The sequence below is a fragment of the Oryzias latipes genome, chromosome 2 (assembly GCF_053564925.1).
Source record: "Oryzias latipes strain Hd-rR chromosome 2, Olatipes_Hd-rR_3.1".
Taxonomy (NCBI): domain Eukaryota; kingdom Metazoa; phylum Chordata; class Actinopteri; order Beloniformes; family Adrianichthyidae; genus Oryzias; species Oryzias latipes.
The window spans coordinates 48,326,638-48,340,066 of NC_136238.1; positions in this window are offsets into that span (position 1 = coordinate 48,326,638).

Consider the following 13,429-nt stretch of genomic DNA (forward strand, 5'->3'; position numbering starts at 1 on the left):
GCGTGATGGCCTCCGGAGGGCGCCAAAGCTCACCACAAAGGCAGCAGAAGAAAAATGTGAAAGGCTTAAAAGAGAAAGAAAGAGAAAGCTGGCTCAGCTCATTCGTAAGAAAAAAGAAATAGAAGAACTAAAGAAAGACAAAGTGCATGCTCAGCTTATACAGGAAGAAACATTATTTGTTTTCAAAACGTTTTTTGAAGAATTTGGAAAGCTCAATGCAGAAATATTGCCACTTCTTCATGAGGACGAGGCAGATGAAGATCAGAAAGACTGGTTTTTGCCAAATAATGAAGAGTTGAAAGATTTCATTTGTGAAACAGAAGATTGGCTTGGAGATAGCTTGATGAGTGGAAATAAGGAACGTGATGTTGAATGCGAAGATGATGTGCAACCCAGTGATAGCATTTCAGCAGTGCTTTCTTGCACTTCCGGAGCCAAAAAGACTAGCTCAGTTTACAGTGAATCTACACAAGTGTCTAGTACTACAAGCTCTGCTCGCTTAAAGCTGGAAGCCAAACGTGAAGAACTGCGAGCTCATGCTGTGTTTCTTAAGAAAAGACAAGAAATTGAAATGGAAGAAACCCGCCTGAAAGCACAAAAAGAGCAGTTAGAGTTGGATGCCAAAATAGCTGCATCAGAAGCTCAAATAAAGGTCTACGCAGATTATGAAGAGGCTCAAGATGTCACAAAGGAGCAACATGAGACACTGCACAGTGTCATAAATGACGTAGCAGATACTCAAAGAATCAGTTATCAAGAGAAGAGATATTCAGAGACCATCTCTCCTTCTATAAGCCAATATCGAATTCCACAGACTTTCTATAATGAGCATGGAAATTCCTTGCATAGAGCTGCCAGTTCAAGCCCTGTACCACCTGTAGCACCTGCTGTTGCATCTGATGACATTCGCAAAATAATGCAGCGACAAAATGACATAACTGAAATGCTTGCCAAACAGCAAATGATGTCACAGCTTCCTCAAAGGGATGTTCCAGTATTCTCAGGAGATCCGTTGAACTATCGTTCTCTCATCAGATCATTTGAACAAGTTATTGAAGGCAAGACTAACAGTCATCAAGACAGGTTGCATTATCTGCAGCAGTTCACTGTTGGGGAACCTCGAAACCTTGTACGCAGCTGTGAACACATGGAACCAGACAAAGGTTACAAAGAAGCTTGTAGGATGTCAAAACACCATGACTGATATTGAGTTTATGAATGAAATGGACAATCCAAGTAACATGAAGACTGTGCTCTCAAAACTTCCCTTCAAGTTAAAGGAAAAGTGGAGAAGTCAAGCATACGACATTCAAACAAGAAGAGGAAAGAGAGACAGATTTTCTGATCTAGTAGAGTTCATTACATGGCAGGCTAAGATCAGTAACGATCCATTGTTTGGAGACATTTTGGACAGTGGCTCAGAATCAAAAGGAAAACCAAAACCTTTTACGAAAAGCAATTCAAAAACCTGCACATTTGTGACAAGAACTTCTTTGACCAAAGAACACAGTGAAAGTCAACAACAAAGAGAAAAGAACTCTGACCCAGACATCTCTGATGCTTTTCACAGTCCATGCATGTATTGTAAAAATAATCATGCATTGGAGGTGTGTAGAGAAATCAAAGCTCAGAATCATAAAGACAGAATTCAATTCTTGATCACAAAAGGACTTTGTTTTGGTTGCCTCAGCACTGGACATTTGAGTAAAAACTGTCGCAAACGAGTGCAATGTAAGGAATGTTCATTCAAACACCCGAGCATCTTATATATGCAAAAGGAATCTCCAGCAATGACTGAAAATAAAGGATCAAGTCCAACAGTAGTGATCAATGAGGCTACAAATGCCTTTGTTGAGGCTGCAAATGAAAGCAGAGGAAACACTGGGGCAGGTGACGGAGAAACTATTCTTCCAATAGTGCCGGTTAAACTCAAGTCCAAAAAGAGTGACAAGATAATCCAAGTGTATGCATTTCTGGATCAAGGAAGTACAGCAACTTTCTGCACAGATGACGTGATGAGACACCTTAATGTTCGTGGGAAGAAAGCAGATCTCCTACTCACCACCATGGGGGCAGAGAAGAAGGTTACTACACACATCATCTCAGATCTTGAAGTTTCTGGCCTGGAAGAAGAAAAGTACATAGACCTGCCACGAGTCTTTACTCAACCAATCATGCCAGTGAAAAAGGGAAATATACCCTTGCAAAAGGATGTGAATCAATGGCCTCATTTGCATGAGGTTCATTTATCTCACATTGAAGCGGAAATCGGTTTGCTAATCGGAAATGATGTATTTAGAGCAATGGAGCCGCATCAGGTCATCAAAAGTCAAAATGATGGTCCATATGCAGTGAAAACGGCTTTAGGTTGGGTCATCAACGGACCACTCAGAAGCTTTCCAACCCATCAAGAGTCAATGAGACACTCTGTCAATCAAATCACAGTCTCAAAGGTGGAGGACTTACTTACCAAAATGTACAATGCTGACTTTCCGGAGAAAAGGTTTGATGATAAGCCTGAGATGTCACAAGAAGATCTTCAGTTCCTTGAATCAGTGAGCACTTCAACACAAAAGGTTAATGGGCATTATTGCATTGCACTCCCTTTAAAAGACAAAGATTTGAGAATGCCTGACAACAAATGTCTGGCAGAGCAGCGCCTTGTAAGTCTGAAAAGAAAGCTTCAAAGAAATCCTGAATTTCATGAGGACTACAAAATTTTTATGAACGATCTTCTAGACAAGGGATATGCCACCAAAGTACCTGAAAATCAACTCCGTCGTCATGATGAAAGAATATGGTTTATTCCTCACCATGGCGTACGACACCCAAAGAAAAGGAAGTTGAGAGTTGTGTTTGACTGCACTGCCTCATTTCAAGGAGTATCACTAAACAACCAGCTGCTCCAAGGTCCTGACCTTACAAACACTCTCATTGGAGTACTGACAAGATTCAGAAAAGAAAACATCGGCATGATGGCAGACATAGAAGCCATGTTTTATCAGGTTAACATACCTGAGGAGGATTCCGATCTGCTGAGGTTTCTATGGTGGCCAGGCGGTGATTTGAAGTTGGAACCAGCAGAATACAGAATGCGTGTTCACTTGTTTGGGGCAACTTCCTCCCCAAGCTGTGCATCATATGCACTGAGAAGAACAGCTGAAGATGCAAGAGAAAATGCTTCGCCTGAGGCAATTGAGACCATATTGAGCAACTTCTACGTAGATGACTGTTTAACATCTGTGTCTTCTGATGAAAATGCAATTGCTCTTGCAAGCAGTTTGACATCATTATGTCTCAGGGGAGGTTTTCGCCTTACAAAGTGGACAAGCAACTCAAGAGCATTGTTAATGTCAATCCCTGAAGAGGATAGAGCTTCAGAAGTAAAAGACCTGGACCTAAACAATGACCAGTTGCCTACTGAGAGAGCATTAGGCATAGAGTGGAACACAGAATTGGACACTTTCAAAGTTAAATTTGATGTTCAGGACAAACCGTGCACCAGAAGAGGAATCTTATCTGTTATAAGTTCGGCATACGACCCCCTTGGATTCCTAGCACACTTCATTCTGACTGCAAAACTTCTTCTCAGAGAGTTGTGTAAGGAGAAGAAGGCTTGGGATGAAAATATTTCAGACGATCAACAAAAGAGATGGTCAAAGTGGTTGTGTGATCTGAAAAAGTTGACATCTTTCAGCGTAAGAAGGTGCTTTAAGACAACAACGTTTGGAGCCATCAAGTCGGCACAACTACACCACTTTTCCGATGCAAGTAACAGTGGATATGGCACAGTGTCTTACATCCTGATGACCAATGAAAAGGGTGAAAAAGATCTTTCCTTCTTGATTGGAAAGGCGAGAGTGGCACCACTCAAAGAAGTCACAATACCTCGAATGGAACTGACGGCAGCTGTAATAGCCGTTAAAATGGACAAAATGCTTCAGCACGAGTTGCAGCTGCAACTAAGCAAATCTGTGTTCTGGACTGACAGCATCACAGTGCTTAAATACATTGAAAATGAAACCGCCCGCTACAAGACATTCGTAGCTAACAGGGTGTCGTTTATCAAAGAAGCAACAAACTTTTCTCAGTGGAACTATGTCAATACAGCAGATAACCCTGCGGACCAAGCTTCAAGAGGATCCAGCGCTGAAGGTTTGCTTCAAAGCAAAAACTGGATACAGGGACCAGAATTTCTGCTAAAACCAGAAGATGAATGGCCAAAGCGACCAGATCAACATGATAATCTAACAGAGCAAGATATTGAGATAAAGGCGTTGGCTAAAGTGGCTCTGATAGACACAGAACAAAGACTAGATGCGGTGAACCGGTTTGCAAGTCATTTCTCAAGCTGGTACAGACTAAAAAGGGCAACAGCTTGGCTTCTTCATCTCAAAGACATTCTGCTAAAACTGAGCAAGAAAAGAAAAGAACTACAAGGTTTGCACCCAGATGTCATCAAAGTTCAAAGGGAAATGTTGAAATACAAACAGGGTTTAAAAATCCCAAAACTATCAAAGGAGGACATTGCCAGAGCTGAATTATCCTTAATTCGCTTTTGTCAACAGCAGAAATATGCAGACGAAATCAAGGTTCTGCAAGAAAACAAAGGACATGTCAGAAAGTGCAGTCACATCTTTAAGTTGGACCCATATTGGGATGGTGACGTGCTAAGAGTTGGAGGACGATTACATCAATCAGCCATGCCAGTAGAGGCAAAGCATCCTGCAATTCTACACAAGGACAGCTGGATTGCCAACCTCATCCTCAGTCATATTCATGAAGAAACAGGACATTCAGGGAGGAACTATATTCTTTCAAAGTTAAGACAAAGGTATTGGATTCCAAGAGCATGTTCAGCAATTCACCAAGTGATATCCAAATGTATCACATGCAAGAAGCGGCATGCCAAGCCTGGTCAGCAAAAAATGGCAAACTTGCCAGAAGATCGATTATTGCCTGACAAACCACCTTTCACAAACACTGGAGTGGACTATTTTGGTCCATTTGAAGTAAACAGAGGGCGTAGCAGAGTGAAACGATATGGTGTACTTTTCACATGCATGACAAGCAGAGCAGTGCACTTGGAGGTTGCACATTCTCTTGACACCAGCTCATGTATTAATGCCATCAGGCGCTTTATCAGTAGAAGAGGTCAAGTCTCAGTTCTTCGTTCTGACAATGGGACACATTTCACTGGAGCAGAAAAGGAGTTGAAGAGGTCATTACAGGAACTGGACCATTCCAAAATCCACAGCACCATGATGAAAAAGGGAATTTCATGGATATTCAACACACCTGCAGCATCCCATCATGGAGGAGTTTGGGAACGTCAAATACGAACTGTCAGAAAAGTGATGAATGCGCTGTTAAGTCAGCAAACGTTGGATGATGAAGGATTGCAGACGCTTCTCTGTGAAGTGGAAAGTATAATCAACGACAGACCTTTAACATCACTCTCGGATGATCCTAAGGACTTGGAGGCTTTGACTCCTAATCACCTGCTACTAATGAAGACACAGCCAAATATGCCACCTGGTGTCTTTTCAAAAGATGACAACTATGCTCGTCGCCGTTGGAGGCAGATTCAATTTATGGCAGATCTCTTCTGGAGCAGATGGACACATGAATACTTACCCCTTTTGCAACAAAGACAAAAGTGGACTGTGACAAGAAGGAATTTCAAGACCGGTGACATCATTCTCATTGTGGACTCAACTGCCCCAAGAGGTTCATGGCCGCTTGGACGAATAACTAAAGTTATGCCAGATCCGAAAGGAGCAGTCAGAAGTGTTCGTGTAAAGACAAAAACAAATGAACTGGAGAGACCAATAAGCAAGATTTGTCTGCTGGAAGAGGCACTATAAGAAATATAAGAAGAAAGAAGAACATCAGTGACTGTTTTGAGTAATGAATGTTTATGGGGTAACTTGTACATGGTACTGAACACATTTGAGCTAAAGTTAAGTTTTAATGGAGTTTACGTTTAAGATTAAACTCATCATATTGTTTTATAGTTTTGTATCATGCTACTAACTGTTGTTTTAAATGGCTCCTCCTATGTTTAATTTGGTAATTGATAGCCAAAGTACTAGTCAATTAGGGGCAGGTATGTTGGAGCCATTTGGCTGAATTTCGGATATCTATTAGATTTAATGCATGCATGTGCCTGTCATTCTTTGGCCATGCAGCTGTTCCGGCTTCCTATTGGTTAGGTGCATTTTGGGAGCCGCCGTGTCTTTTATGGGCATCAGCTTTTTGATTTGAACTTGGGAAGCACGGCAGCACATTAATCTTAGACCGTGCTTAAGCTGTGTTTAGAACATGTTATTTTTACACTAAGGAAGTATTCATGCTTTTGAGTATTTTTGTGGTTTGTATTTTATATTTTTATCGTTCAAGAAAATAAATGCCATAAAAAAGGAAGAACAACGACCCTTTTTTCTGAAGCACGCGTAAAGACGGTTCCTGCTCCCCAAGATATCCGAATGTAACTGCAACTGCAGTTACAGGTTCTATGTTCTTTTATTTTTATTTTACTTATTTGCTTTTATTTATTTGTGTCCTATGTTCATTATCTTTTTGTTTTTATTTCCTTTATTCTTTATTTTCTATGTTAATATGTTTTATTTGGCAATGTTGATTACATGGTTATTGTTCGTATTTAATGTATGTTACCTCAATTGTTAATAAAGTTAAAAAAAAAACCTGGCTGCAGACGACAAAATGGCGACTAACGTCATTAGCCGGAACCGGAAGGCACGTCCCGTTCCCACGTCTCCATTTAGGTTGCTCTTTTTCTGGTCGATAAAGATTAGTGACAGAATAGTTTTGTTTAATGAAAACTGCCACTTTTTCTTTTATTTGCCAGTAAGGGTGAAAAAGAAGCGATTTCATGCCGCCATCGACATCATTATGTGAGCGACAGACAACACTCCAGACCAGCAGGTGGCGCTAAAGCACCATGACGCTGTTAGCCAAACAAAGAGGAAGAACAGCACGAGGCGCTAGCAGCGTTAGCTTGTTAGCAGGCTAGCAGCGTTAGCTTGTGTTCAGAGGTCGGTGGTGTTTTGTTGGGACGTTTGTGAGGTTTTTGGACAGAAAGGACGATACGTGGTTCGTGTGGGAACTCTCAGCATTTTCCAAAGTGTCGTAAATGAGTGAAGAAGTGTTGAACGGAAAGACAACGTGGATTGCTGTGATTGTGAGACTAGCAGATGATCGATCGGAGCTGCAGTGAAGAGGACGGCGGTGTTTGTGGGAGTTGGAGCTGAAGATGGGAGCAGGAACCATGTCTTCCCTTCAGTCTCTGAGAGAGTTGATCAGCGAGCGACTAGCTGCTGCTGCTGAAGAAATCTGCAGACTCTGTGAAGGAACCATCGTCCAGTACGAGGAGGAGCTCTGTCGTCAGCGCAGACTGCTGGATGTCATCTGGAAACCACAGCTGCAGCTCCACCACATAGGTATGTCACCTTCAGCAAACAGACAGAGAAGCTCTTAGTTCATCTCTCACTGATTTCTCCTTCAGATTTGGGTTTTATTGAGTCTTTATCAGCAGCTGATTCTCTCGGGTTTCTTTAGTGGATATCAGGGTTTTGACCTTTTCCTAACACAGTTGGACCACAAGACAAAAGATTTTAAGGCCCAGTCAGAAAAAATGTGACCACACATGATAGAACAATTCTGAACAAAATAACAAATAAAATTAGCTCAATAGACTTAAAATTAAACAAGTTATTAACATTTTAAGTCTTAATGATTTCTATTGTTTTGTGAATAGAAAACAATGGGAAAACTTGGTAATTACAGGAACAAAACATTAAAATGAGCAAAAATGTTTTTTCTTCTTCTAGATATCACATCTTCCCTATTTTTGCTCCAAACACTCCAATTTTCACAGGACATTCTTAGGGTGCTTCAGCAAGTTTTAACATTTTTTAACTGATTAATATAATTAGGGTAATTCATTTATTGGTACATTTATTCAACATTTAAGTCATTTTTTTCCTTCTCTAAGGCAATTTAAGAGAGTAAAACACACACATTTCAAGTGAATAAACCTTTTCTTTTTAGTTTCTTTAGCTATCATCCAAACATCCACAATACTCAATAACCCAGCAACAGTCAGGAGCTTTCAATGATGATCTCCAGACCTCCTTCCATCAGTTTGTAGCTCTACACAGCTTCATCTCCTTCATAAATTACATTAAACCAGGATGGAAGTCCAGGAACTTGGGAAATAACTTTTCCAATGTAGACTTCACCATCTGCAGATGAGTGGCGTACTCCTTTACCTGGTAAGGATGGGACGGTCCTCTTTTCTTGGGCACACTTGGAGACACTGAGAAGAACCTGCAGCCACAGCAGATTGAATGAGAAACATCAAGTTATCTTTAAGTTCAGTCCATGGCTTACTTCTAGCTTTCCCTGTACTGTCTATTCTGGAAACAATGAAAACATCCTTCCTTCCCCTGGGGTCCTGCTGCAGCACTTCCTGCTGGAAATGAAGCTGATTTGTTAGAGCTCTGAATCTCTCAGCATCACTGTCACACTTCTCCATGTTACTATCATCTTTCTCTGATTGCTAAAGACCTGCATCAGTGATTATTTCAGTCAAGTTGTTCTTCTTTTCAAATGTTTTCTCCTGCTTTCTGCCAAAGCCTCCACTGCTTTTAGTTGCTTCTCTTCATGGCTCTCTGTGATGCTGGCCTCCCTTACTTTGGATTTAGCCTCCAGCTCCTTTCTTCTTTTTCTTACATCACCTAGTAGTTGTTCCAGCTTTTCAGGAGATAACTGAGACATCCACTGATGTGTCCATCTCCTTCTGTTAGACCACAGTGGAGGGGTGACAAGTGGAGCCCTGCACGGGACTATTGTCTTCATCCCGCCTGCACCCGCAAAACTCTGAGGATTTATTCCTGCACAATAACAGAGATGCATTGATTTTGTATCGTCTCCCGTCCCACAGGAAAAACACGTCTTTGTATTGATATTATTACAGAGATTCATAAACAGATACAGATAGACAGATAGATAGTCTTTATTGTCATTGCAACATTGTACAACGAGATTAAAGTGCAAAAATAGTCAAATAGTAAAAATAAAATCACAATAAAATAGTATAAAAACAATATAAAATAAATAGTATAAAAACAATATAAAACACAGCAGACATAACCCACACACACGTGAACATTCTGTCATGTTTCATTTATGGCTTGTTCTTTACAGCGTTTAATGTAGTTATTGCTACGGGATAAAACCTTTCCTTGAATCTGTCAGTCCTGGTTTTGATTGACATGAACCTTCTCCCTAATGACAACAGTTCAAAGAGGGAGTGTCCAGGGTGTGAAGTGTCCTTAAGAATGTCCTGGGCTTTTTTGAGGCAGCGCGAGCTGTGGAGATCTTCCAGAGGGAGGAGAGGGCAGCCGGTGATCCTCTGTGCCGTGTTAATGACCCTCTGGAGAGCTTTCCTCTGAGCCACTGTGCATCTGCTGAACCACACACAGACACAGTACGTGAGGATGCTCTCAATGGAGCATCGATAGAAGGACACCAGCAGTCTCTGGGAGATGTTGTTTTTCCTAAGCACCCTTAGGAAGTGCAGTCTCTGCTGGGCCTTTTTCAGCAGCTCAGAGGTGTTTACTCCCCAGGTTAGATCCTCCTCTATGTGGACCCCCAGGAAGCGGAAGTCTGGCACTCTCTCCACACAGACCCCGCTGATGAACAGTGGAGAAACAGCGGTTTTCTTCCTCCTGAAGTCAATAATGACCTCCTTGGTCTTTGTGGTATTGAGGAGCAGATTGTTCTCCCTACTCCACATCGTCAGCTGATCCACCTCGTCTCTATAAGCAGACTCATCTCCCCCCGAAATGAGTCCCACCACTGTCGTATCATCTGCGAATTTGACAGTGGTGTTGCTGTGGTGAGCAGGAATGCAGTCATGGGTGTACAGGGTGTAGAGCAGGGGGCTTAGCACGCAGCCCTGTGGGGAGCCAGTGCTGAGTGTGAGGGCCTTGGATGTGTGTGGGCCCACTCTCACTCTCTGACTGCGACCAGAAAGAAAGCTTTTGATCCAAGAGCAGGTGGAGTGTGGAAGTCCTAGTTCCATCAGTTTATTTACCAGTTTGTGAGGGAGAATGGTGTTAAACGCTGAGCTGTAATCCACAAAGAGCATCCGCACATAGCTCCCCTGTTTCTCCAGGTGGGACAATGCAGTGTGGAGGGCTGTGACTATGGCGTCCTTCATGTCCCTCCAGCCTCATCTTTTCATGCATTCCTCTTTTGTGTTATGTGCAACTTAATTATTAAATCTATTTTCACTAATATGTTGTTCGCTGAAGGTCACACGTTCCCAGATGTTCTTAGGGAAAGTGGGTTCTCCTCGGCTCAGGGAGGTTCTGATAGAGTGATGTTTGGCATTTCAGGTTCTGATGGTTCTGGAGGAGGTTCTGCCTTCGGTTTGGATTTACGGAGAGTTTTACGGTCAGCCTGCAGCTTTGCTCTGAAACGGTGAAAGAGAAGAAAAGTCTTCTTCATGTTTGCTCTTTCCACCTTTTTTCATGTCTCTCCATTCAGCAGCAGCTCACTGACGCGTAGACTTGATGACTTTTGAGTGACGGCTCAGAGGGATGGGATTCTGCTTCTTGCTGTAAAATGTGACAGTCTTTAATGATCCTCCCGTGTGTGCGTGAGTCCGCACGCAGACACACAGCCTGAGGCGCTGAAACAGCTGGTAAAGACGCAGGTCAAAGTCATTTGAATTTATGGAGGAAAAAATAACATTATAATGGTTCAACAGAGCTGAAAATCTATGAATTCATTTTTTCCTGACGGAAAAATACTTTTTTTAGCTTCACCTCTAATGACCGTATTTTGTGCTCTCGTATTTTACGCGGGAAAATAAACTCTCAGCTGCAGAGGATGTGAACAGGTGAACAGGTAGAGAGGCGGGGGAGGGGCTTTGGCTTCAAACTCTGTCAGAGATGGAAACACGGCGTCAGATTCAGACGCAGCTTTCACTGCAGGAGTTAAAGCAGAGACTTTCTCTGGGATGATTTAATGAACTCAAACATGGAAACATGATTACAGAGTAGAACTCTTCAAAATAATAAACCTGATCTCTCCACATTCTCCGTGTTCACCATGCATTGATAAACACATCGCTCCATGTAGCGACCAGACCATAACTTTAGCTTGTAGCTCCGCCCACACGCGACCGTGGTATCAACCTATAAAGAACACAATTTCTAAGAGGCGGGGTGGGGCGTTGCACACCCCCAACAACAGGTTAGATGACAGTGGCCATTAGGCGTCTCTGCCTGGTGCGTTCACTGAGCTTCAGTACATTAGACTCCAACAGCATGAACCTCTCTCAGCTGTTTATTTTCCTCCAAAATACTTTTGAACTTGTCTGACAGTTCATGTCGTCCCTCACTTTGCTCCTTTTCTTCTGCTTCAAATTGGAAGCATGCTATCTTTGATTTTAATCTGCTAGACTCCAATGATAACCTTTTTACAGCATTTTTTCTTCTTCTAGCTTTTCTGTGAGGGACTCATTTTCAGTTTCAAGATGCTTTTTTTCTGAACGTAACTCCTTGATATTTTCACTGTGTCGTTCTGCCTGTTTGGTTTTGTTGGGGGATTGTCTCTCCTTTTTCAGCTGCTTATTGAATCGTCAAGGATCAAATATTCCCGGTTAGATACAGTATCTAGAATTATTCCTTTCTGTTGACCGCTGGCCAAGAACATTTGGACGGATGTATGGTCTCAAATTCCATTCATCAAGATTGCTGTTTTTCCCAAAATCTTCTTTTTCACAAAGGAGTCTGACATGGATAATGCACTGTAGGCAGGGGGGGAGCCTTCTGCCCTGCATTAAAGATAATGTTCTGTGGCTGACCATCCAAAAAAGGAATACTTATGTAAACTCTTATATACTCTTATATAAGGTTCTATGTTGCTAATAACCAAAAAAGGAGAATGTCTTGATATGTTTATGATGTTTCTATGACTGACCCCCAAAAGGAATGTTTAATATAAAGTTTTATCCTGTTAAGGGAGGACTCTGTAGAGCATATCCTGACAATGTTTAGAATTTTATCCTGTTACTGACCCGTAAAAGGAGTGCTCTGTAGAAGATATTCTGACATGTTTATGATGGTATAGGATGAGTCTACGTGCAGGGTGAGCCTGCGGGAAGGGACCGGCCCTCCTTTTCCTCACGCTCATCAAAGAATATAAAAGATAAGGAAGCCCAACTTTATTCAGAGTCTGCTGTGGGTTACGTACGAACGCCCAGCCGGAGTTTTGTTTCAAGCCACTCTATCGGGACTGTTGGCTCTCCAGTCCGTGTGTCACGGTAGGGGCAGATGAAATGTTTTCTGTTGAAACTGCATGGCTTAAACTCCTGTGTTATGTTGTGTGACTGTTTTGAAGCGGGGAATAAAAAGACATATTTTATTCTAGCTTGCAGTCTTTGAGTCATTTGTTTCTGCTCAGTGCCTACCTTCCTCGAACCTGCAAAAATTATTTCATAAAACAGAGTCTCTTCCACTTCCTGTCCAAGTTTTTCTCTGTAATATGTGGTGCATTTTCTGGGATTAAACATCTCATCCACCTGAGGGTATCTTTATTTAAAGATGTCAACCCTTTCTTTTTCAGTTGGCTTAGTAGAAAAATGTTCCTATTGAAGATCTGCCTTGGAGCTCTGACAGTTTGCTCTGACTTGAGTGCTGCTAAGATTCCCTTTGACAGATCTACATGCAGCCCTGATGAAGCCATCTGAAAAAAGACTAACATTCATTCAAAAATGGCTCAAATCAGGAAAAATAAACTTTCAACAGTTTTCTTATATTTGCTATTTCTTCTTTAAATATTACCTTAAAATCTTTGAGAAGATGAAGCCACTACCACACCTGGCAGGGAGAAGTTGAAAGAGTCTTGTTGATTCTTGAGTCCTGACAAAACATGCCACTCACAGAAAAGTGTCACTAAGATTAAAAGTAATCAGTTAGATCTGAAGTAACTGGGAATAATGGCATTGTGTTGTTGCATAAATAATTACTTTGTGGGTGTATTTTTGCTTTGATACATAACTTTTTAAAAACCATGGTGGAATCAGAACATGGGATTTTGTTACAAAATGTCATTACATTCTGCCTGTACTTTCACACGGTTAAATTAAATAGCACAAAATTGTAAATAGCAAACATTTTTATCTACATCAACAGGTAACCCTTAATAAAAAAATTGTTTTTCTAGGTATTTTCTTACAACTTTCTAAAATCAGTGATCAGTTTAACTTTGCTCTTGTAGTACAGTTTTACTGTACAAGTGAGAAAAATAATAATATGCCTCTTTTAGCAAGTGATCGCTCATTGTCGATTATTAACATAATTCTTCTAGATGTTTCTATAGAGAATTGAGT